Source organism: Trachemys scripta, chromosome 3 (genome assembly GCF_013100865.1).
Source record: "Trachemys scripta elegans isolate TJP31775 chromosome 3, CAS_Tse_1.0, whole genome shotgun sequence".
Taxonomy (NCBI): Eukaryota; Metazoa; Chordata; order Testudines; family Emydidae; genus Trachemys; species Trachemys scripta.
In genome coordinates, this window is record NC_048300.1 from 14,637,061 (window position 1) to 14,661,821 (window position 24,761).

The window sequence follows — 24,761 nt, forward strand, 5'->3', positions numbered from 1 at the left end:
TAGGGCTGACTTCAGTGAGAGCTGACTTCAGTGAGAACAAATCAGGTTCTTATAGCACAGATAGTAGATAATGTTTCACATCCCCGACTGAACCATAGTAGAGTGCAAGTTCTTATTAATTCTTTGAAATGCCTCCTCTAGGCCGTGCTCTCTCCATGCTTATCGAGTCCTTGCCCTCTCCACTGAGCAAAGTGGTGAGTTGTTATGGTGCTTTTGTGAGATGGAACTGAAATCAGACTGCAAACACCAACTTGTTTCACATAGGCCTGCAAGGAGAGATGTTGGATGGGAATGTCTTGCGGATGGATTTGAAATGGTAACCTACAGGTAAAACCTCTTTATCCCCTTTCCCCAGGAATTATCTTTTTGAAGTAGGATGAAAGTAATTTCCATGTGTCAGAGGTAGCAAATGTGATCCTAGAGTTAATCCAAGTATCAATCAGTAAGAAAAGATCCAGGCACCAGCTGGCCAATCAGAGGGGTGTTGTGAAATTAAATTTCCTCCGCTAACCTGCCAGTTAGGTCACACCCTCTCAGCACCAGAACGGGGTTTATTTTAATTTTTGCAGAGGAAAAGGAAATCAAGAGACCAGCTGCTGAAATGAAGTAGATTACTGATTCCCCAAATGCCACTGCCCCCCCGACATATGGTGATGACGAACATTTCAATTTTAACTAGTGAATGCTCCAAAAGCACTTCTCCTAGTACAGAGGCTGTGGCTGACTAACACTCATTGAAGGTGAATGGTGACACATCCCCTCAGCAATCAAAAGCCACCAACATCAGTGCCTTCAGCGAGTGATTCTGTGTGGTTATTTCAAGAGCAGCTGCAGGTGCATTACTAGAGTGAAAATCCTTTGGTTCAAGCGACAAGCGGATTATTTGATGCCCCTAGTTAGAGAGAGAGAGAGAGAGAGAGAGAAAAAACAGGCAGCATCTTTTACTGATGCTGTTTACTCTGGCCATGAATGCAGTTGCTACCCCATGTACTTTACTGTGATTACAGCATCTGCCTCTACTCGGGCAGCACATATACTAAAATCGGAACGATACAGAGACGACGAGCATGGCCCCTGTGCAAGGATGGCGTGCAAATTCATGAAGCATTCCATATTTTTTATTGCTTCTGCCCCCATGCTATCTTTGCCTCTTTTTAAATTGAAGTAAATATAGGCGCTTTGGTGCCAGAGGTTCTCTTTGGAACCTACTGTGAGGCCCCGGTCTTGGCTATTCCTGTCTAGTCCATGCTCTACACCATCAGTTCTCAACCTATTTACCACTGTGGGCCACATATGCAGCTCTCTGAGTGTTATGTGAGCTGCAGCCACACAATATATATACTAGCTGTATAGCCCTGAGGATGTCACATGGGCCGCAGCTGTGTGCTGATTGGGCCACGGGTTGAGAACCACTGCTCTACCCTCTTTATCATAGTCAGAGGAAATGAACATGTATGGTAAGACTTTATGAAGTGGCCATGTGTCAGGGCACTACTCAGTCCCCAGTCAGCTTCCCTTTCCTCTGGTGTGCAGGTGCTCAGAGGATGGCCTCTAAATTGCTTGCTTGCAGAGGAGGGAGAAAAAGCTTTTGGGAAGACAGGGCTCCATAGCCTGGGTAATAGTACTTTGCTGACCCCCCAAGCTGGGGAATTTTCTGTGAATTTATCTTGCTTTCTTGTTGTAATAATTTTCCCTTGAGGAAAGGACCTTGCTCCTGCACAGCTACTGTTTTCTGATGAGTCATGCCATCAGAGTTCACCAAACTCATTTTCACTTCACCAAACCCGGATTTGTACCAGCGTCTTCAGACAAGAAACACTAGTGCATTAATTGCCTATACCTTCTGGCTCCCTCCTGTTGCTTTACTTTGAAATTCTGCCCATCTTGCAAGCATTGGGACTGTAAAAGACTGCTAAGGGCCAAGGAACTGCCATTTCAATGAAGCAAAATGTATTATGAATGCCCCTAAAACCAACAAGTGGATAACTTCAGAAGTTAAAAGAAAAACACGATTAATGCTGCTTCTCTTGAGAAACAAAAGCATTATGGAATCTCCCATATCAATTATTTTTGTATTGCTTAATATTGTATTGCCCTCCATACTGGCAGCCAGCCTACATGATCTATATGCACTTACCCTTTTCCTTTCATCGCTTTCCCATGTTTCTATGCTTTTGAACATCGAAGGGTTTTGAGCGCGGCCTTTATGTTGAGGGGGTTTTTAAAAAATAATTGTCCTGTTAAAAATGATGTGGTGGATAAAACTGCCAAGAAAATCAATCCACCAGCTCCTTTTTTAAATACAGCAACCAGGTTTCTTAGCTGTTTGAAAAAGACTCTATTCCTAGAGAGAGAAATTAATCTTCTATGAGTAACTGCCATTTAAATTAAAAGACTAAAACAAAATGAGACACAGAAGATGGATTTGCCTGCACACTAATCAGCCTTTTCAATCATGCACAAAAAATGCTTTGTTTTGTAATAAAATAGTTACGATGGCGTGGTGAGGATGAGGGGGGCAGAGAGGCAAAGGTTGGGTTGATACATTTAGCACTGTGAAGCGGTCTGGCTATAAAATGATATTCCATTACATTGCCAGCCTTGCAGCACAGCCAGGCTGCGAGAAGACACGAGAACCGTGATTAGTTTCGTTTATAAGGTAGCTCCTGTTTATTACATTCCTAAAGCTTTTCTCTTTGTTTTGTTTTTTCTTTTTTAAATTCAAAATCAGGGTTTTGTTTTTTCGTTTATTTACTGTGGTTAGAAAAACTCAGGGACCCTATTTCTAGGCGAATATCACAATATCCCGAACAAACACTCTCCCAGTTAGCAAGCGAGGGCTAGTCATTTTCGACACTGCTCAGTCATAACCTGGCATTAGCTAGTTCAGCCTCCCTGCTCCCAATACTAAAACAATTTACCATCTAGTTACAGTTCGTGGAAATGTTATATTTTATGGTACCTGGTATGTAGCTAGTGCTTGTATTACTTTGTAATCGCCTGTGACCTGCCAGGTCCTTATGTACTGAAACCCCGCAATTGTGAGACCACCTAGCAGTTACTATTCAATGTTTTTATAGATTGCAATTATTATTTATTACCATAGCACATACGAGTCCTGGTCATGGGCCAGGACCCTGTTGTGCTAAGCGCTGTACAAACACAAAACAAAAAGACAGCCCCTGCCTTACAATTAGAACTGGCTGGGAATGTTTTAACTTTTCTCAGAAAATGATTCATCCAAACAAAAGTGTTTTGTGAAGTAATATCTGTTTTGACAAAATGTTCATCAGGAAGTTTTCTCAGCTCCAGGATGGACTTTCTGGTCAAAACCAGAAAGAAGGACGGTAGCCCCAGAGTTAGAACAGAGCAGGGATTTAAACCTGGGTTTCCCCCCATGAGTGGCCTAATCACCAGGCCAAACAGTCACTGTCTCTTTTCTGGCCCAATGAATATTTAGTTTATTTATACAAAGTGGAACAGTTTGAAACTGGAGAGTCTGACTCTATAGCCTGGAAGGAAGGGCACTCGTCTGAATCAGGCCGATCAGGGGCATGAACCTGGGTCTCCCAGCGCTAACCATTGGCAATAACCACAATAGAGTCTTGCTTTTCACGAAAGCTCTACTCTTTGGTCCAATATGGAGTGAAAACAAACGTTGCAACGTTGACATTTGTCTTGGAACAGAGTTCTTGCTTTCCAGCCAGCCCTACATGCAATCTGTTGGCTCCAATTTCACACACTGGATATGTTGCAAAATTTATATTTATTAATAGCATGCCTGGCAATATTCTAACCAGTAAGGGCGAGGTTGGAGCTTTAGGCACAGCCCTGAAAGAAGGGTGGTATGTAAGCTGTACCAATTGAGGAGCAGCCCTGGGAGGCCTTGTTCCTCAGAGACAATCATGTCAAAATGTGCCCTTTTTGCTGCCGAGTGTGTGCACGCTTCTCTGAGCAAGACGAGCAAGCATATGCAGGGTGTGCGACTATGTGTATCAGGGACTGAGCAAAGTCCATGCCCTTTGCCCTTAGTTTCTGTGAGTGTTTCACTTTCTCAAGAATGTGGAATCAGGCCCTGAGGAAGACACATTCCAGTGAGTAGTGGGAGCCCATCAAAATGCATTTGTCCATATCCACACACCTACTTCCCCCACTCCGACACCCAAGGAGAGCCCATTTCGAGAGCCATACCTGTCAAAATGTGCTTTCTTTGGACAAGCCTTAAACTGGGGACTGAGCTCATTTTGATGACTCCTGTACATATCAAAACATGGAAGAATGCATTACATTGCTAGAGGTTAATATGGTGGACAAGCACATTTTTGACATGACCGCAACCCTCAGAAAGTCAGTTCTCTCCCTTGCCCCTGCAAGATAGTAATTAACTGCTGGCTTATGTGATGTGACGGTTTTATTGGCGTAGATCTGGAATGGGCAGATTACTTATGGTTGTTGAAGTCATGAGGATGTCCCTCTTCTGTCTGGAATCAGAAATGCTCTTCTGCATATCACAGGTAAGGGTCTACTTAAGTTGTGGAGAAATCACACATTTTTCGTGGGTTGGTCACGGCATAAATAGCAAATTTCATGGATGTGTACGTACAGTATGTATACAGCAAGTATTGGACTGTACTACTGTTACGACTGTAAGTCACCCTGGATAAGGGATACTTTTTTATACTTTTACCCTAGTATAAAAGTACTCAAAAGACCAGATTTCATGGTCCGTGATGCATTTTTCATGGCCAGGAATTTGCTAGGGTCCTAGTCATAGGTCATATAGGGTATGTCTATGCAACAGTTAGACACCAGCGGCTGGCCCGTGCTAGCTGACTCAGGCTCGGTATGTGGGAGCTGTTTAATTACAATATAGACGTCCGGTCTGGCGCTCGGAGTTGGGCTCCAGGACCCTGCCAGGTAAGACACTGCAATTAAACAACCCTGCGAACCTGAGTCAGCTGGCACAGGTCAGCTTTTAATTGCAATGCCGCCATACCCCTACGGTTCCTGGGGCCTGTGGTCTTTTGCAATGAGAGGATTTGCATTCTGGTTCCACTGCTGCTGTGAAGTTTGGTGTGGTCATGGGGTACAGCAGAGCTACAACTCTGAACTCCGGTGTGGATCGAGCTCTGTTATAAAAGCTAAGTAAAGCTAACCCAGGAGAGTTTCTTTAGAAATTCTTGTCATCTTGTTGCAGTGGTTTCACTGCAGCAGAGGGGTAATTTTCTTGAATACAGTAAAAACGTTTTAGGATTTAAGGCCTTTATAAATATTAACTCTATTTTAGGATGATTTCATAAGGAACACTTGCGAATCGGGGATGTATATTTCCCATATTCTTAAAAAAACACATTACTGAGACTTTTCTGAACCCTGGGAAGTTAATTATATTATACACTAATTGTGTCAGCTGCTAATCTAACTCTTTATTTTCTTGTACCAAAAGCAACCTCATGCTCCTCCATTCTTCAGAATCACTCTGAATTGTATTATAGGACAGACTCCGACAGCCATCCCTTCTATTAGGGGCTATCTCACCTCACCACCTCTTACCAAGATTATCTACGTGAGTGACATCTGAAGATTTCAGATTCCTTCTCACACTATTGTCCAGCGTGCTGAGTTGTGGAAGCTAAAGCTGGTGAGCAAATAATTTTTTTCCTGCAAAGAACTTTAACAAAAACACACATTTTCCTTTTTTGGCCTAACTTTTGGACTAAAACCCCAAAACAAAACAAAAAAATCCATTTTCAGCTACTGAAAACAGAAAGATTTCAATTGGAAATGTTGGAAGGGGGACTAGTTTCCAGAAATGGATAACTTTTGGAGATTGGCCTTTCAGTTTAGATACAAAAACCTGAATGTTTTTGATGAGATTGGAAGGGGGTTTTTTGGTGAACGTGGCCATTTAGGAGAAGGCAGTTTCCATCAATAAAAAGCTTTACTGACAATTATTCACTGACTCTGCCCTAGAGGCGGTTGTATTTCATTGGTGCTTTCTGTACCGTATACGGTCTTGATCCTGCAAGGCTTCCATGACCCAGTCTAGGACTGCAGTAGTTTGGGACTCCTTCGCAATGAAAGGAGCTATGTAGATTTAATGCAATGTTATTTTTATCGAACTAGAAACAGGATACAATGAAAACCAAGACAGAACTGTGTGGATTAGTTAGCAGACAGTAACTGATAGGGGAAAAGAATCCTATAAATATTCCATCTATAGTATAACATAGATGGCTGGATGCACATAAAAGGGCTCTGGATTATTATGCTGCTTCCGTGGCTATAGAAACAGGACACTTGGTTCTTTACATATAAATGTGTAGAAAGAACACTCAGTGGCTGTGTTTAGCTTCCTCCTCAAAATCTGTTCTCAAAGCATTTGCACAAATCAACAGTAAAAGCTAAAGCTAAAAATGAGACTTGTCCACATCACGTGGCCCAGCTGGAAGCGGGATAGAGAACAGTCAAAATAACGGAGAGCAGCGACGCTTCACTCAGTGGCGCAGTCTGGCCCAGAGCACCTACTGCACAGAACTAATACACATTGCGCAGTGGCAAGCACTTAACCAACAGGAAATCCTGACTCACTGTGCCAACTTAGAAGGCATCCTAGTCCCAGCCCCTCCCGTGTACAATGACACATGGAGCTAATACTTTCAAAAAGGCTCACTGAGAACACTAACCTGCCATTCAGCTGGGAGTGAAAATGCTTAGGCTTGGGAGGGAGGGTCGCCAAAATGGGTCATTCAAAGTGCTCTCTGTGATCAAAGAGTGGGATTTAAAAGATGCCAAACCACATCGTAAGTTCTTATACCCACCTCATAGCTTTTCAGGGGAACACGTGCTTCGAGATAATACTGTGGGCTTGTGGGCTTGCCTTGGTGATAAAGTCCACACACATATGTCAAATGTGTCTGTGGCAGCAGATGGCGTGTGCGTGTCCTTTGTCCATAACAGCTCTGACATATGGATGTTTTGCTAGAAGACCTTTTTTTTCCTTCTTGCATATTTGATGTATGTATGTAAATCCACACTGACTCCATTCCTTTGTCTTCAAACACCGACCAGACTGTCCGTGATACCGGGATATGCCACTAGGAATAACAGGTACCTGGTATCAGAACTCTGGTCTTACAAAATGCCAGCAGCTTTCTCACACCAACGGGGTTTTGTTCAGTGGCTGTCTGGGCGTTACATTGACTTGACTGACAACAATAGAAGGTCCCACTACTGGATTTGCTGTGCAAAATAAATGTGCAAGGTGACAAAATTCTATCCAGGAGCCTCTTGCTACAGTGCAACCAGGTAAGCTCAAGGAAAGCCTTTTGCTGGCAGACCCAGTGGGCACTTTCTCATCCAGAAATCATTCTTAACCACACCACATCAGAACAGTTCATCAGTATAGTCCTTGGCACATTGTCATGGATCCCCCGCTCCATCCCCTGACGACACAGAAAGACACTTCATTGTGGTGTGACTCCCTTTCTGCAAAGTTTCAAGGAGACCTCGTTGGGCAGATGCCAGCATTCACCTTTTTATCATTTACAGCTGTTCCACAGCTCAGTTCATGTCCCTGAATTTTAATCTTCACCTAGTGGTAGCTGTCCATAGTAAAATTCACTTTAATGTCTCCATTTTTTGCTGCAATTTGGTCTGGCTCATTCCAATGACTTCCTTCACTTTGGCAAGGCAGCTGATTCACATTCTGGTGATCTCAGCTGGCCGGATTGTCTTTCTGCCTGAAGGCCATGTTACCTGTCAGGATGATGATGTGCAGAGTATATGCAGAAATCAATTCCTCTGAGCTTTGCCCTCAAAAGGTCAACCACTGTCTGTTTAACGTGCGCCTTTTCCTTACAGAATGTATTTACTACCTTCGTATTTATCTCTAATTTTTTTTTGGTGGGAGGAAAAAATGCAATTTAAACATTATAAAGTATAGTAAAGATAGCAAAAGTGATCTGACAGCACTGAAGTAGAATATTAAGATGTTGTTCATGGTGTGTTTTCTTGAACTCCGTCCATTTCACTGGCTGGATTAGAGAAGCTAGCTCTCTGATCTCAGGTGTTGTCCACACAGATGTCTTGAATCTGCTGTGCTTTCATCCCACAGTCAGCAAAGTCAATAGTGTTGATTTACATCTGTGTGGATGAGATCAAAATCTGGCTCCATGTGGTTAAGTTGAAATGTGACAAACAAAATTCAAGGCTCTTGAAAGAAAACTGAGCTGTTTGTTTGGTTGGTTTTTGTCAACTCTTCCACCAAGCATGAAATATAAACCCAGAATTTTGCTTTAATTTGGAAAAAATGCTGAACACTGCTACTGTGGAACCCTATGGAGGGGAAACAGATTCAGGTAATTCCTATATGTTTCTTTCATCTTGTATTGCGGAACACATTTTCCCTGCATAAAGTATATTTGCCTGGGGTGAAACACTGCTACCTTTTAGTAAATATGTCGTTATGCCTGGGGTTGGGTGAAGCCTTGTTGAAGCTGGTAAGCATAACAGCCACCCTTCCATCAGGATAAATGTAAAAAGCAATTAAGCTTTTTTATGGAATAGATCGCTGAAACAATAGAAGCCACCACCCAAAACACAGGCCACATGCAAAGGCCCATCACGAGTCTGAACTATGTGTGTGGATGGGTTTTGCTGGGAGCTGAATGCAATGCAGGAGCTGTATGGGTATTGTCTGATGGAATGGTGTATGTATGAGAATAACAGCAGAAACACCCCAGGAGCAGATACAGAAGGCAGCAAGGAAGCACCAGAGACAGTCAAGGAAGCACATGTAATATGACCCTGAAAAAAATCTGAGAGCTTTTGGGTAGAGTGTTGGCTGGAAAGAGGTTTAGAACTGTGAGCAATGAAACTGTCTCCTGCTGTTTGATTCCCACTGTGTTCAGGGGAACAGGGCTTTTATATACATTCTTTGTAACTAAACAGAATTGCATCATATAAATACCTGACTCCATCATAAATTTCTCCTCATAATGGAAACAATCTGCAAGTCCCTGAATATTGGCTGACTGCTCAGATCAAAATGGGTAACAATATAAACTGATGAGGTAAGCAACTGAATCTCTAGGAAAGGTAGAGAGATTTACACATTCTGCAATTTTAAAGGCAAGAAGGAACCTATTGGATTATCTAGTCTCAGTTCCAGGCCTCAGATATTACTCAGTGATTCTTGAATCTACCCCCATCAACTTGTGGTTGAGCTATATTAGCATCAACAACCTACAGTCAGTGCTGGAATCTATCTTCCAGAACTAAGGAGACCCATTGTCACTGAGCCTAAGCTGCCATCATGAAATTACAGTAGTTCCTTCTTGGACAATTGGGGCAGCAACCTGACATAATTTCAACAGTTATCGCTAAAATGCAGATATCTCGGGGTCTATATGCCTTATTATCCCATGTCTTACTAGTATTCCGCTGAGACAAAAGTTAATTGGGCAAAACATTGATGTCCATCATCTTCAGTTACCATAACTTACACAGATGTATATTGGCTGCACTTAGAAAAGTGCCCAGCTACAAATTGCATTCAAGTCACTGGGAGTTGCAGCTGGTAGCACTTCTGAAAATAGTCCCATGCTATATGCAATTAGTGAGACTGAACAATAGTGGCTGTGATAACATTGTAATCTGCAGCCCTGAGATAGCTTGCAGATGACATCTAGGGTTAAGGGATACTTTTCTGTAAACCTGTTGGCTGAATTCTAGAATGGGCACCTGCTGGTGTCTCAGATAATTGTTTAGCATGAGGGTGACAGAGAAAGGGCTAAAAGAAGTGAAGACTGGGATTGGGCTTTCAGCCTGGTGGGTGAGCGCCACAGAAGAAGTGGAGACCTGGAAATGTACGTAGAACCAGTGAAGTGGTGTTCTTAGTGGAGTGAAGGCCAAGATGCTGATGGAATGGCTGAATTATCCAAGAAACACACACCACTTTCTCATCTATGTCTTCATACCAAGTCTGTAGTTTCTTAGTGCCTATTTCCTTGTAAGCGTGACAGCATGGGGGAATCTCTCTTGCAATTACCGAGTTAATGTTAGGTAACAGTTGTGGGCCAAATCCTCCGCTGGTGTAAATTGGCACTGCTCTATTTAGATAAATGGATTTACTCCAGCTGAGGATCTGGCCCTGGATTTTGATTTATCTGGTATAGCTTTTAAGCATCTGTCATCATGTAGTATGTTCCAAGACCACAATATATACAGGAAACAAAAGGCAGCAGGAGCTCCACTTTGCCCTGAAAAGCTATAAATGAAGAGTGCTAGAGTAGCAGTGGTGCAATGATTAAACAACCCGTCCAATGACAGCCTTCTTATGGACAGATTACGCACTTCCAGGAGACACCGGTGACAGTCATAGAAGTGAAAACATTCATGGTTACAGGAAAGTAAAGAAACACATAACACATGGATACGCAGCACTATAGGTGAGGTACAAATAGAGGCAAAACATACATGGAGACCCCTCACCGTTTGGGAGGTGCAATAGACACGACTCCTAGCAGCTCTCAGAGACAGAGAGCTGCACGATGGCAAAGGCTGGATGAGTAAAATTGCCTGCTGACTTTGTGCTTGAGACCCAGTCCAGCAATGGGGGCTAGGAATGAAAAGATGTATTATTACCAGGCCAGAGGCCTGATTGACATATCAGAACAACCAACTATAGCCAGCAGTAAACATAGTGTTGCCACCTTTCTAATTGCTGGTAACCAGACCCCCAAGGTACCCCTCCCCGTCTCACCTCTTCCCCCAAGCCCTGCCCCATCTCTCGACGGATTGTCTCAAGGCGCCCACCTGCAGGTAGGAGGCAGCTCTGGCTGACCCGGGACTGGCCTGGGTTAACGACCTGGCGCTTCCCCCCAGTTACCACCTTTTGATCAGATTTTGCCATCACAAACCAGGCACCTGACAACCCCAAATGGCACCCGGACACAAAAGCCAAAAACCGGACTGTCCGGGTAAAACCCAGACGGGTGGCCACCCTATGGAAACTGCTCCAACACGTGCTGAGCCTGGGCAGGGACAGACCTGGCCAAGACAAAGCTGGCTGCAGGGAGTCTGGCAGCAGGAGAGGTGCAGCTCCTGAGATGCTGTCTGCAGCAGAAGGGCAGCTCCATCTTTTCTCGATGGACCTGAAAGGGGCTGTCTGGCAGCTGAGCCCTCTAGGCCTACCCTGAACTGGGAGACAGAGAGAGTAGTAAAGGCCACCACAACTATTCTCTGAGCCCCAACTCCACCAACCAGCTAGGGTCGGGGGGACATTTTTGATGGCTGTCTATGCTTTGTTGTCAAGTCTTTGAGGGAAGGAGTGTTTAATTATTTCCATGGGATTCATCAGCTACTTGTTTGTTTGACTCCCCTGCCTGTTCCCTTTGTCCCTGTTCCCTTTTGTAATTTACTTCATCTTTCCCTGGCCTAAATTTTTTTTAATCCTTATACGCTGTTCTTCCCTGACTCCCTGTAACTATAATCTGTAATGTCATAGAGATCATAGGGGCTTTCTGTTAGTTTATGCACCTGCCGCATGGTGGAGGAGCTGAGTGCAAGGAAACCAGGGCCAATTGGCTGTGAGGTGGGTCACTGGGCCCATGGGGGGGGGACGCTAAACGTGGGGAGCAGGGTTCCCCAGGAGGGGGCGACAGATCAAATTGAAAATATTACTAGCTGGAGGTTGTAGCTACTAGATACTAGTCCATTATCCTATCTCTGACAGTGGCCTGAACCAGATGCTTCAGAGGAAATGCAAGACATTCTGCAGCAGGGCTAACCTGCCCCCAGAGAAAGTTGTCTCCTCAATCCGCGCATATAGAGGTTGAGGATTTATAGTCTTCCTCAAGCTCTGGGTTTGGTTTTTTTAACATTTACTAGAATAACTATGAATATTCTTCTTCTCCCTATAAATATTGAATCCTTTTTTGCATCCCGCTAAGCTCTTGGCTGCAACGCAATCCTGTCGCAACAAGTTCCACAGGCCAATTGTGCGTTGCAGGAGAAAGCATTTCGTTTGTTCGCTTCTGAATTTGCCAGCTTGCTGTTCATTGATTGGCCCCTTGTTCTGGTATTATGTTCTCTTGTGCTTGGGCTCTCTGGCTCTCTCCCATTAAAAGAAGGGGGTGTGCTGGGAGTGAGGAATCTCGTATGCATCTGGCATGAGTGGGGGCACACAGGGAAAACAGCAGTTGAAAATGAAGTGATAGATGAAAGCCCACAGACATCACCATAGCTGTGCAAAGAAGATGCTACCTGTGAGAGGTGAACGCTCCATGCCATATGCCCTTGCTTACAATAGTGAGTAAATGAAAAAGAGCCACTGCTCAGATGCCAGGAGCTGCTACAAAAATATAATTAACAAAAGAAAGAAGAATAGAGAAAGTGGAGACTGGCTCCTATCATGATTATTCAGTCGTCTGGTACAGAATGTATTCCCTTCCCCCGGCATGAAACTGTACCTGAGTATTTGTTCCAATCTTTGCAGTGTCTCTCTCTTTACGTTCTGTGGCAGCCTTTGGGTTATTCGTGTTCAGCTGCTTCTATAAAGGGCACTAGAAACCGGCTGGATCCCAGCATCGTTCCACTGCAGCGTTAGAAATTCCTCTGGGTCAATGCACAAAAGGCATAAATGCAATCCACTGAGGTAGTGTTCCTGGAGCTTAAATGGCATTTATAGACCTTGGCACAGGACAACAAGCGGCTTAGAGGCTGCTGCTAGCACAGGTGTAGAATGACATTAGCTTTTAGTTGTTGTTGGTCTCTTAGTCCCCTATCTGCTCCTCACCAGGCCCCACTACTCCAAACAAGCGAATTTTTTGAAGTAGCCCCAGTTCAAGGGCAGCATTAATTAAAGAGTCAGGTTTGTGGCTGTGATAAACAGTGCTGGGGTAAGGTCACACCCGAGGGCTGCTTTCATTCAATTATTTTAAATGTGGCAACAATTTAGTCATTCCTGGGCTGCACCTGTTGGTTTCGAATGGACGAGCTCCAGGCGCCTAACAAAGCACTTGGTATCTCTTCAGATGTGTGTGTGCATGTGTCATTCAGCCAACCAATAAAGCATTTTTCGGTGAGAGCATTTTAGCATGTTCAATAAAGCTGAAGGTCACACCCTTAAAAGCTGCCTTCCCTTCAGGAAACCGCACTAGCGGTTTGCCAAGAACTTTTCTTACAAGAATTCCATCAATGCTATACTGAAAACTGCTCACGAACGAAAGACTGGCAGCGGTACAGCTGGTCTTGAACTGGATTTTGAATCACCAAAATGGAAGGCAGTTTGGAGATGGGTGTTTTTCATTTCGGTTCATTCTAGTTAGGAGATTTAGTATACAACAGCGAGGTCAAAACGTATCCTGTGTATGTATACCGTATGTTTGCCGTGTCACCTTCGCAGACACACACTTCCACCAGTCTGCACCCAAAGGCCAGTCCAGGCAGAGCCCTAGGATTTCATTTCTCCCTCGTGCACCAATTCTTCTCCGTTAACAGGTTTACCCTCTCCTCTGTCTGCTCTCAAAGGGCATCTCTGGGCTTCTCTTTTAGGAAGGAGGCCATTGAAGGGGAGCCTCCTCCAAGACTTGGCCCGATGTTGCTTGCTAAGCATGCCAGCATGCGGCACTTATTCAGCGTAAAGCTGTCACTCCCCTCTCCATCTCAAGGTGCAGGCAGTTGGTCCTCTATGGCAGCAGTTCTCAAAAGGGGTGTCTGTGGCCCCCTGGGGGGGCTGTGAGCCAGTTTCAGGGGGTCTGCAAGCCCCGAGCCCTGGTGCCACACAGGGCAGAAGCTTCGAGCCCTGGGTAGAGTTGGATGGGCCCAGGGGGAGGGGGCAGAGGGCAGCGCCACCCCTCCCCACACCTCTTCCTCTCCCCACCATGAGGCCCCACCCTCTGGCTGGTTGGGGGCGAGAAGCCAGGGCCTGGCAGTGCGGGGAAGCTGTTACTCCGTGGTGCGGGCAGCCGCAGCGCTCCCCGTCTCCTTCTCCTCTTGCTGTTGGTGTCCACGGCTGCGGCTGCTCCTTAGCTCCGTCCCCACTTTGAAAGCTCACAGAGCTGGTAAGAGCCACCTGTGCGGGGGCACCCGGCTCCAGGGCCAGCAGAGTCCTCGGGGAGCAGCGACCACAGGTGGGGGCTCCCCCGGCACATAGTCCCTAGCTACCCCTTCCCTGCATGCTGAACACCCCCATGTCTGCACACAGCTCCTAGCAACCCCCCCTGCCTGCACACAGCCCCTTGCTATCCCTCTCTCTGCACCCTGAGCTACCCCCTGCCTGCACATAGCCCCTTGCTNAGCTACCCCCTGCCTGCACACAGCCTCTCGCTACCCCTCTCCCTGTACCCCGAGCTACCCCCTGCCTGCACACAGCCTCTCGCTACCTCTCTCTCTGTACCCTGAGCTACCCCCTGCCTGCACACAGCCCCTCGCTAATTTTTGCATAGAGTCCCACAAGTTAAAATCATACCTGCCCAGCAGCGCCTGCTGGTTTGCAATTCTGAGTTGTAACCCCGCGGTGGAGTAAACTTTCCTACTGAAAAGTCTTATAGCTTTGAGTCCTTTGATATGGGGGTTGCACCCTGATGACCCGATCTTTCTCTCTCATTGGCGGCAGATACCACCAGGGATCCCAGGGCGGGTGGGGGAAAAGGATGGGTGTAAAGGAGCTAACCTTGGGTAGGAACATAGTATTTTTGTTCCGCCCTTTTTGATGTTGGAGGAACGGATGCAGGGGTCTGCCATAGAGTGTTAACTGGGTCCATAACAGCCTTATTGAGAGGCAGGCTACTTTTGAAGGGCTTGCAGTGGCTAAAATGTTAACTAGGCTATGGAAGGACTCTTTCACTATCTCCATCTGTACACCCAGATTTAAGGCCACCCTCTTTAACTATTCTTGATGAGCCTTATAGTCATCCGGAGGAGGCAACATGTCTAATCAGGGGGGAAGGAAGAGGAGGCTGCGGGTGCTCTTCCTCCCTTTCTGCATCAGCAAGATCCCATTGAGCCAACTCTTGGAGTTCAGTACTGGGTTCGGTACTAGAGTCCAGATTGGGTGCTACCCGGTGGGACGGTTCTGCCCATTTTTCCAAGGCCACTGAATAGGAGTGCTTGGAATATGCACTGGAAACTGGAGGGGAAAACCCATGGGTTCCAAAAGGGCCACTTGGCCAGTGTAAGTCCCCAGTGACCGCCTAGCCAACCACTCAATGGTACTCCTGTGCCCAGATTCATGGAAGGGTGGAAATGCCTGGAGGAGTAACAAGAGTGGCTTCTAGGATGGGAAGAGTAAGACACGATCTCTGATTCCAAAGAAGATAAGTCTCTCTCCGGTGACAACGGAGGTGCTATTCCCAATGGCGCCGAACATTGAGATGACCCAGCAGGTTCACTCCTGTCCACCAGCACTGATAATGCCAACTCTCGTACTGCCAGCAGTACTGGTACTGCCGGCGAGAGAAGGTTCCTGGGATCTGCAAACGCCTCCGGTATGGTGGGTACCGAGATAGTATCAGTACTGCACTGTGCCATCACTATAGAAGGCTCTGCTGATACTGGACTCGACGGTGCCTGCATAGATGCCAGAGTCAATGGCACCGGCTTGTGCAGTACAGAGGCAGAGGAGTGCTTTGGCTTAGATTGCACGCTGCTCTGATCCCCCTGCCTGGCTGTTTTCAGTACTGGGGATCGCCTCCTTTCAGCGAGCTGTTTCTTATGCCTGTTTCTAGGCACTGGGGATGATGGTCGGTACCGGGACTCCGGTATGGGAGGAGGAGCAGTCTTTACTGATACAGAGGTACTCAGCGCTGAGTCTAACTGACCTGGCTCCGATGAAGGTCTCAGCGATCCTTCTTCATGCGAGGCTTAAAGTCCTTGCAGATCTGGCAACAGTCCCCAGATGAGCTTCTCCCAGACACTTAAGTAGCTTGAGTGCACATCTCATAGACTTGTTGCAGGAGGCACAAAGGTTGAAGCCCAGTGACGAAGGCATCGCTCAACACTGGGGCTCAGACAGAATCCCCCGCTAAAGAATAACTAACTAATTTACTAAACTTCACTAAAACTAGCTCAAGTAAATAAAACTATGTACAATAAACCAAGAAAGTCCGTGGAGAGAACTTGTGAATGCAAGAAGAGCAGTGCCAGTGACTGTCATGGGTGGTAAGACGGATCCGAGGGGATGTCGGGTCAGGTGGGTGCTTTATATCAGTGCTAACAGCACATGGCAGCCGAGAGCTTTCAAGCCACCCCGACAGTACCACTGTGGGGAAAATTTCCAACGACTGTGCACAGGGCACACACAGACCTAGAATGGAACGCACATGTACAATCACTTGAAGAACTTATACTGCTGTATTCACCTGCCTTCTGTATTTGACTACACTCTTACCTCTTGTGTGGCTGTTGCCACTCATAAAGAAACAGTAGGGCCAAATTCTGATCTCAGGTAAACACTACTGTAAATCTGGAGTAACTCCAATGATGTCAGTGGAGCTACTCCAGCTTTACCCTGATGTAACTCAGAAGAATTTGTTCCTTGGTAAATAAAATTGGTCAAAGGTAGGGAAGTCCCTCAGAATGTTAGGAAGAAGCCAAATCATGGAATTCTTTTCTGGTCATCTGCATTAGACAGGCTGTAGCTGGAATTTAGTATCAGTTAGAGCTATGGGCTAGCTTATTGGGGTAGATAATACCCAGTGCTGCACACTGAGATAGGAAAACAATGTTTTCAGTATCTCACTATTCCCCATTAGTGGGTATTCTGGGTCCCTCCCTCTTTCTGTCTCCCACTGGAAGGAAAGCACTTCCCACCCCCTCACTGAGGCATCAGAACACTCCGCCCACCACTCTAAGTGGGCCTACAGCCTCATGCATCCTTCCCGCCTTATCCCATTGACATTTATGTCTTCTATTTTTCTTCCATTGCTGAGTCTGTGATGATTCTTGCTCACCTCTAGCCTGTCCTTGCATTGTGATGCGTAGCAGCACTGGTTCCCAGATTGAGAGAGAGACTGGGAACCAGAAGCAGGGAAAGGCAGAGCATGTCGGAAGCAGAACATAGGCCAGGGCAGGAGACTGGATTGGGATGGTCTTCTCCCAAGAGTTCAGAAACACACCCTCCTTTCCAGCACACTGCCCAGAAAATCATGACAATGAGCTAGTTCTCAGGTGACCTCTTGCCCCCATCTAAGAATTAGATAGTTACCTAAGGATTGCTACTATCCATGTACCATTTGGATATTTGGCATCAGGAGACAGGACTTCTCTGTGCTAGCCCTATCCTTCCCACCCCCCATGCATTGCTGCAGGCATAAAGGTGACAAGAGCTATTTGTGGGGTGCATCAGTGGCAAAAGAGAATGCAAGGAGCCTTTTATCCAGCCACGTTTAGAGGGTAGGACTCCAATCTAGTGCTCATATGAGTGCTTTGGAAAGGCACAGACTGTCACAATGGCTGGAAAGCTCCAAAACGTGTGCTGAGCCGCTATGGGGTATGGTCAGCCTGTCTGCAGCTTCACATGGCTAAGAGTGCTCACTGCTTCTTTTCAAGGGATTTGCAATGTGCCCTGGCTCCATCTCTCTTCCCTACCCCCGTCCCTGCTGGATCCCAGGAGCAAAGGGCACATTGTCCAGCATACCTGTTTCCTCACAACACAGAGTAGGGCACAAGAAATGAGTCTTTGTCTTGGAAGATAACAGAGAAGCAGTTAATGCTGTCATCATTAGAGACGATGCAGAGTGCAGATCTGGAGCCAAACGGGGCGTTTTCAGAGCTGATTAGCGAGATCAGGGCAGCCATGAATTTCATTCCCAGGTTTGCTTTGCACTTCCTCAAAGTCTGGGGGTGGGTGGTGGTTGGATTTGAGTGGCGGCGGAGGGAGGTTGGTTCCAACCCAATAGAATGGTCCCTGGGAATGAACTGGGTCATTAAAAAATGTAACATAGCCCAGAGATGTTTTTCCTTAAAATTGCCTGTGAGCAGCTGCAAACCCAAGTGCAACTGCAGGATGGAAACGGGGGGGGAGAGCAAAATAATTACATTATTTGATTGTGTCTTCTCAAGAGCAGATTTTAAAAAGGCACACTGAAGTATCCTCGTGCCTCTAACCTCTGGTCACATTCCATCTGCCACTTCTTACACTGTCTCTGTTCTGCTCCCACTCCTGCCCACTGCATGGCTGCTCTCTTCAGTTCAGCACTGCTCCCGGGGTATTCACAATCGTGATTCTTTTACAGAATGGGTCTCTGTCACTCTCTACAATGAGGCACTTCAGAAAGAGCAGGGAGGGAGGCACCGTGACCAGCAGACAGAGGCTGGTTTTGTTGGCAGAGCACTGGCGCTGGGCAAGCAGCGAAGTCTGTGAAGATGGATGAGCCACGAACGAGCAAAACCAGAGCAAAATGCCCAGGCTTTGTAGGACTGTGGTGTGTCCTGCAATGATTCAGAAAAGGCAGCTGACAACTGCTGCAGGATCTCAGGTCCTTTAAACAGCCAGCCTTGTAACGCTTTATCTGGCTGCGCTTGTCCTTGGCTTGTTGTCATTTAGGGACAGAAAGCTAAGCCAAAAATAACTACAGACTTTAACTTATTCACTCACCTCGACTGTACAGAGCATGGTAAGGAACTGTCAGGGACTGGACCAGCTGCTGGCCTGCTCCCTGGCTAACTTCGCTGCTAGGCAACCAATTCACCCAGCTGCACTGCCCTGACTGGCTGCTGGTTTAGCAACCCGGCTTATAAGCCTGGCCCCACAGCACATCAATGGCTGCTCAACACTTACTATGTCCACAGCTGCACTTGCTGTTGTTGTAATCCTAGCCCCTGGCTCTCCCCGTATCTCTCCCCCTGCTCCCCAGGGCCGGCTCTAGGTTTTTTGCCGCCCCAAGTGTAACCCTTCTGCCCATCTAAGTTGGCAGCAACAAGGGCCGGGTTCTGTATCTAGGGGTTCCGTTTCAATAACACAATGCAAAACCGGCTCGAGCCCCCACCCAGTGACCTGGGACAATTACATACCACCCCCTGGGCGCCTCTAAGAGGCAATACTTCCCCTCTCGCAAGCACGGAGTCTGAGTGTAACAGAAAATGTTTAATAACATGAGGTAAACAACATCAGCATTAAATTGGAAAAACACCAGAACTAGAGTTCTTAGACCAAACCATGAGCGAAGACCCACCCCAGCAAATTGGGCCGTGTCCTCTCCCATTGGTTCTTGAAACCAGCGACCCAAGAATCACCAAAGTCCCAAAAGTCCACCAATCCCAAAGTCTCTTGGGTCCAGCAACCCAAGAATCACAAAAGTCCGACAACCCCCCAAAGTCTCTGTCCATGATCAGTGCAGCCCCAGAGTTCAAAAGGGGGGGGGGCGAGCAGGGTGTTAAGGGGCACCTTACGTGATCCGAGGCCAACCGGCTGCTTCTCCGTGGGGTTCCACCGCAGCCTTCACCACGAACTGCTCCATTCCACCTGCAGTCCCACTCCTGCCGTCCCCGAACTGCTCTGGCAGCTGCTCTGCTCCGCTCCGCTCACCGACCTGTGAGCCGTGCCGCTCCGCTCCGCTCACCGACCTGTGAGCCGCGCCGCTCCGCTTTGCTCACCGACCTGTGAGCCACGCTGCTCCGCTCCGCTCACCGACCTGAGCCGAGCCGCGCCGCTCCGCTCACCGACCTGTGAGCCGCTCCGCTCCAGCCGTCCCTTGGGCCGCTCCCACAAGGCTCTGCTCTGCTAGCTGCTCCTCCAGCCGCTCCGCTCACCCCCGCTAAGCTAAGTTAGCTTAGCAATAGCTTCAGGCTCCCCCACTAGTTAACACAGCCTCAGTGATCTCAGCTCTTAAATAGCTTTAGCTCTTTTGTGATTTCAGCTCTTAGTGATTTCAGTTCTTAGTGATTTCAGCTAGTAGTAGGGGAGCCCCAGTGCTGGTGCACTATTGGCCCAAAGTGAACTCAGCTCAGCAGTCTGTAACTAGACTCCTAAGGGAATCAAAGTTAGCTCTGACATTCAACAGTGGAGAGAGGAGAAGAAGGTGCAATTGTTGTTTCAGGCCCACAAAAGGGACCCACACCACCAGGTACCACTACCTGCCCCCATCCTCTTTCAATTCACTGGGTTTTGTAACCCATGCCCCTTGACAAGCAAATGCTACCTAGGTAATGGTGAATGATTCACTCAGTCCTTCTGTCATACAACAGTTCCACTGGCCTTGATTCACAGAATCAGGGTAACAAAACTTTATTCTTCCTGCCCCAATAACAGAGAAACTGGGGATCCCACACCAGCCAAAGTAACCACTTTGAGTTGCTGTGGTTTCATGCCAGGCGAGTGGGTGTGCCTATGCAAACAAGATCAGCCCCTGGAGTTCTGTTCCACACTCGCCATAATTCACCACCAGATGTCAGGGTAGAGCTCATCCTGACTCTGCTTACACAAGCAAAAAAAATTTTGGCTGCCCCCCCGTCCCAGCCCTGGATTCCTTGCCGCACCTCCGTCCCACCCCAGCCCTGGGCTCTCCTCCACCACCCGCACCCCCCTGCTTCCCCAGCCCTGGGCTCTCCCCCACCACCCCCCTGCCTCCCCAGCCCTGGGCTCTCACCTCCCTCACCCGCAGCCCCTTGCTTCCCCAGCCTTCGGCTCTCCCACACACACACCCTGCTGCCCCAGCTCTAGGTTCCCACTATCCCACAACCATTGCCCCACCCACCCACCTACCTCCTGCTGCCCCAGCCCTGGGATCACCCACTCCACCTGCACCCTCCTTCCGCCGCAGACCTGGGTCACTGGTAACTCGTTCCCAGGGCAGGTCATTTCAGCAGGAATTTTAGATGTGCACAGAACACAGACAGGATTGGTTCCCATATGGTTACAGAACTGCAGTAAAGTGGATCAATTTTCAGCTTGTGTGATTGGAGGATATCTGGATGCATATTATAAGACTGTCCTACATCAATGAGGAAAAGTTGAGGTGCCTTTATTATTCTTTTGTTCCACCCTTTCTTTCTATGGGGAATTTGCCTGTGCAATATCACTGTCTTCCTTTTAAACAAACAAACAAACAAACAAAAGGCAATGGCTGTTGAAAATAGCAATTCCAGTCCTAATAACCACTGAGAAGCATTTCTTGCTCAATTTTATCCTACTTTTTCTACAGCAAGTTACAGTGGATCAGTATATTTGATTTGGGAGAAATGAAGTAACAGCTGCCCAAACTGAGCTTGAGCACTCCTGAATTTTGAGGTGTTCAAATCTGGAAGGCAGGTGCTGGGCGGGAGGGGAAGCCTGTGGCTCCGCAGGGGAGCACGGCAGCATGTATGCAGCAGCGTGTCTGGCGCTGCATGAAGCCAGACACGCTGGTCGGAGTGGCACGGTAAGGGGGTTGGGGGGTTGGAGAAGGGGTAGGGGGTTCCGGGGAGGGACAGGGAGCAGGGGGGGTTGGATGGGGCGGAGGTTGGAGGGGGCAGTCAGGGGCAGGGAGAAGAGGGGGGGTTAGATGGGTCAGGGGGTTGGAGGGGCAGTTAGGGGACAGGCAGCAGTTGGATAGTCATGGGAGTCCCAGGGGGTTGTCAGGGGACAGGTAGGGGGTGGGGTCCTAGAGGGGAAGTTGGGGGGGTCTCAGGAAGGGGGAAATTGGGTACAAGGACCAGTGGGGCTTAGATAGGGGGTGGAGTCCTGCGGGGCAGTTGGGGCAGTGGTCCCGGGAGGGGGTGATCAGGGGACAGGGAGCAGGGGGGTTGGATGGGTTGGGGTTTCTGTGGGGGGCAGTCGGAGGGAGTGGATGGGGGCAGGGTGGGGCTACCCTCCCTCCCCGTGGAGTGCCCTATTTTTTGAATGTTAAAATATGGAATCCCTACTCACAGCGCAGCTCTCCATTCACAGCAGGCTACAGCATGAGGTCTCAGCTTCCTCACTCCCTCCCCCTCTTTCCTGTTGGTAGTGGCCAAAGGAATGCTGGGAAATTTAATTCTTTCCCTGCTCCAGGGCTGGCTCTATAGGAAGGGAGCTAACCAACAAACTACAGCTCCCAGGGGCCCCTGTTGGTTCTCAGCTGCCATGCTGGATCCCTGCCGCCCCTGCAAATGGGCTGCCCCAAGCACGTGCTTCCTTCGCTGATGCCTAGAGCCGCCCCTGGACACGCAGCAGGGGGTTGTGGATGGCCAGCACTGCCGTCAAGAGGCAGAGTCTTCTCTGCCCTTCCGAGAAGAACTTTCCGAAGACCTAAAACCAACTAGATGTGAGGCATTAGCAGATTGCCCAGAGCCAGGCTCCAACTCCTGGGGCTAGAACGGCATCTCCATCTAGTGGCCCCTGGAGGCAGCCACTGCAGGGGAACCAGCCAGCCCCACTCCCGGAGCTGTCTCATGCCCTGGCAGAGTGTCCTTACCTCCCCCAACCTGGTTGTGTTCCTGTAGCCCAGGAGCCTGCTGTCCTGGTGCCAGTCCCAGCACCACCGGTCTTCGGCCTCATGGTTGCTCAGCCCTGGGAAAGAGAGACACACACACATTTGTCATTGTGGTTGCAGTGCTTGTGTCCTTCCAATCCCATTGGTGGCTGCACAGTGGGCAGAGTCCTCGCTACGTGCCTGGCCCAACAGAATTGCAGGGGAGGGGTGTAGAACAGAGAAAGAGACAGACAGAGACTCATCCTCCAGCCAGGGTCAGTCTGAGAGAAATTGGCTGGGGTTCCAGTGTCACTCTTCTATCTGGTGCCATTTACCAGCTGGGTTCCCTCTGGTGCAGCAGCAGCTGGTAGAGCCGGTAAACCCGCTCCCTGCTCTGCCGGCTGATGTCCTTGGCTGGGTCACTGATCAACAGAGCCACCAGTGCCACGTGGTGACCCATCCTGGGGAATTCTGCTCAGTTCTAATGGAAGGGAGAGGGAGAGGGGACTCCATCAGCATTTTCCTGCCAGCTCCCAGTGCCCCGTGGGCCAGGACTCTCTTTTTCCCCTCAGCCCCTCTGCAGGAGATGCTAGAGGATAGAAGCTAGAGCTAGACCCTTAATTTCCTCTGTCCCCAAGGGAGCCTGGAGAACAGGGATATGGGCAGGGCCCTCCATGAGGACTTGCTTCCCCAGCTGCTCCAGGATGACAGGAAGGCATGAACCTGGAGCATGGTCCCCTTAAAACCCCAGTCACCACTTAACCAGGACAAGAAGAACTTGACTCCAGCCAAGCTCATTCTCTGCTCTGCCTCTGCCTCTCCAAGAGGAACACTCCTAACCCACAGCCCCTGCAGCAGCAGATCCTACAGCCAGTTGGAGCCAGCCCGCTTCACCTGTCCTGGTGGTGGGAGGGGAATAGGAGAAAGGACAAAAGAAGGAAGAGATGAAGAGAAAGGAAGGAGGGATGGAAGAAAAGGTAAAACGAAAAGGACAAACCCTAATGTCCCCACTGATTGTATGGGACAAAATCCCAGGTGGGGAATAAAATTCTGCCACCTTAAACTAGCGTTTTCCATTCCTAGAATTCAGCTAGCACCAGGAGGATAAGACTGAACAGGTTCCAAACCTCTCTGAGACTCTTACCTTCTAAACAGGGACGTCTGTTTTCTAGTAAAATCAGTAAAAGCAAAGGAGAAAGCTCAAAAGAGGCTCCTCCTCGCACTCACATATGTGAACCCTGATACTCTCTCAGTCCTCAAAGAGAGACCTTGAGAAAGAGACTTGCTGAAGCAAAGCCACAGGGGTCTCTGAGGTTTCCCTGGCCCTGCGCCCCTATCCTGCCTGGCTGATGTCAGCATCTCTCTGTGAGGTCACCACCTCCCCACCACCTTTGACCAATAGGCTGAGGTCCTGCAAAAGGCCTTTGTGATGTCACTGCCACACACACCCCTCCCCTGAAGTGCGAATGTCCTGCTGCTGGCCAGACACTTTGAAGGTTTGATCTACTCTCTGTGGATCACCCCACTCAATGCGTGTTCATTCTAGGAAGCAAGCCGGCTAGACAGGAAAACATCAGTGGCTGCTCCCAATGCTACACTCAGTGCTTCCAAAACTAGTAGACTTGATGGCCAGAAGAGACCTTTAGAGCATCTAATCTAACCCCCTGAATGATCACCGATTCAAATGCCCCGAGGAATCAGGGGGAATTAAGAGCACCTGGAACCAGCAGCATTTCCACACAGCACCTGCCCACCACTGAGGGATGGATGCCCCATGAACCAGGGCTGCCATCCTGTGGCTTAAGCATTAGTTTCTGGGATGATTTGGGGCAAGATCTCGACCTCTCCGCAACCCACTTCACTGCTGCCAAAATCCCTCCTGCCCACCCCTGCTAGAGGCCCCTCCCTGCCCAACCTGGGTGGGGGTGGGAGGAGAGGGTTCTGAGAACTTGAGCTGTGGTATGGAGGTGGATCAGCTGTCAAGGGCACTGAGGGGGAGGTGGCAGGAGCTCACCCTTCAAGGAGGGGGTTTGGCACTGGAGGTTACTAGAAAGGACAACAAGACTCCATTCTGGGGGTCAGGAGGTGAATCCATCCCTCAGTGGTGGGCAGGTGCTGTGTGGAAATGCTGCTGGTTCCAGGTGCTCTTAATTCCCCCTGATTCCTCGGGGCATTTGAATCGGTGATCATGCAGGGGGTTAGATTAGATGCTCTAAAGGTCTCTTCTGGCCATCAAGTCTACTAGTTTTGGAAGCACTGAGTGTAGCATTGGGAGCAGCCTCTGATGTTTTACTGTCTAGCCGGCTTGCTTCCTAGAATGAACACGCATTGAGTGGGGTGATCCACAGAGAGTAGCTCAAACCTTCAAAGTGTCTGGCCAGCAGCAGG

The 24,761-nt window shown here is 48.3% G+C and overlaps 1 long non-coding RNA gene and 1 other non-coding gene across 2 annotated transcripts in view; one reads left to right on the forward strand and one right to left on the reverse strand.

Annotated features, from left to right (window-relative positions):
* The first annotated feature begins 1,010 nt into the window (after window positions 1-1,010).
* Window positions 1,011-1,119, forward strand: LOC117875678. Its single transcript, XR_004645317.1, has one exon. It is a non-coding gene; the product is annotated as a U6 spliceosomal RNA (small nuclear RNA).
* Window positions 1,120-22,165: 21,046 nt separating this feature from the next.
* The window catches only part of LOC117875569, a 120,212-nt gene continuing 117,616 nt past the window's right edge, over window positions 22,166-24,761 (reverse strand). The window contains exon 3 of the long non-coding RNA XR_004645280.1: window positions 22,166-22,210. This is a non-coding gene — a long non-coding RNA (uncharacterized LOC117875569). The remainder of the gene's footprint in view (window positions 22,211-24,761) is intronic.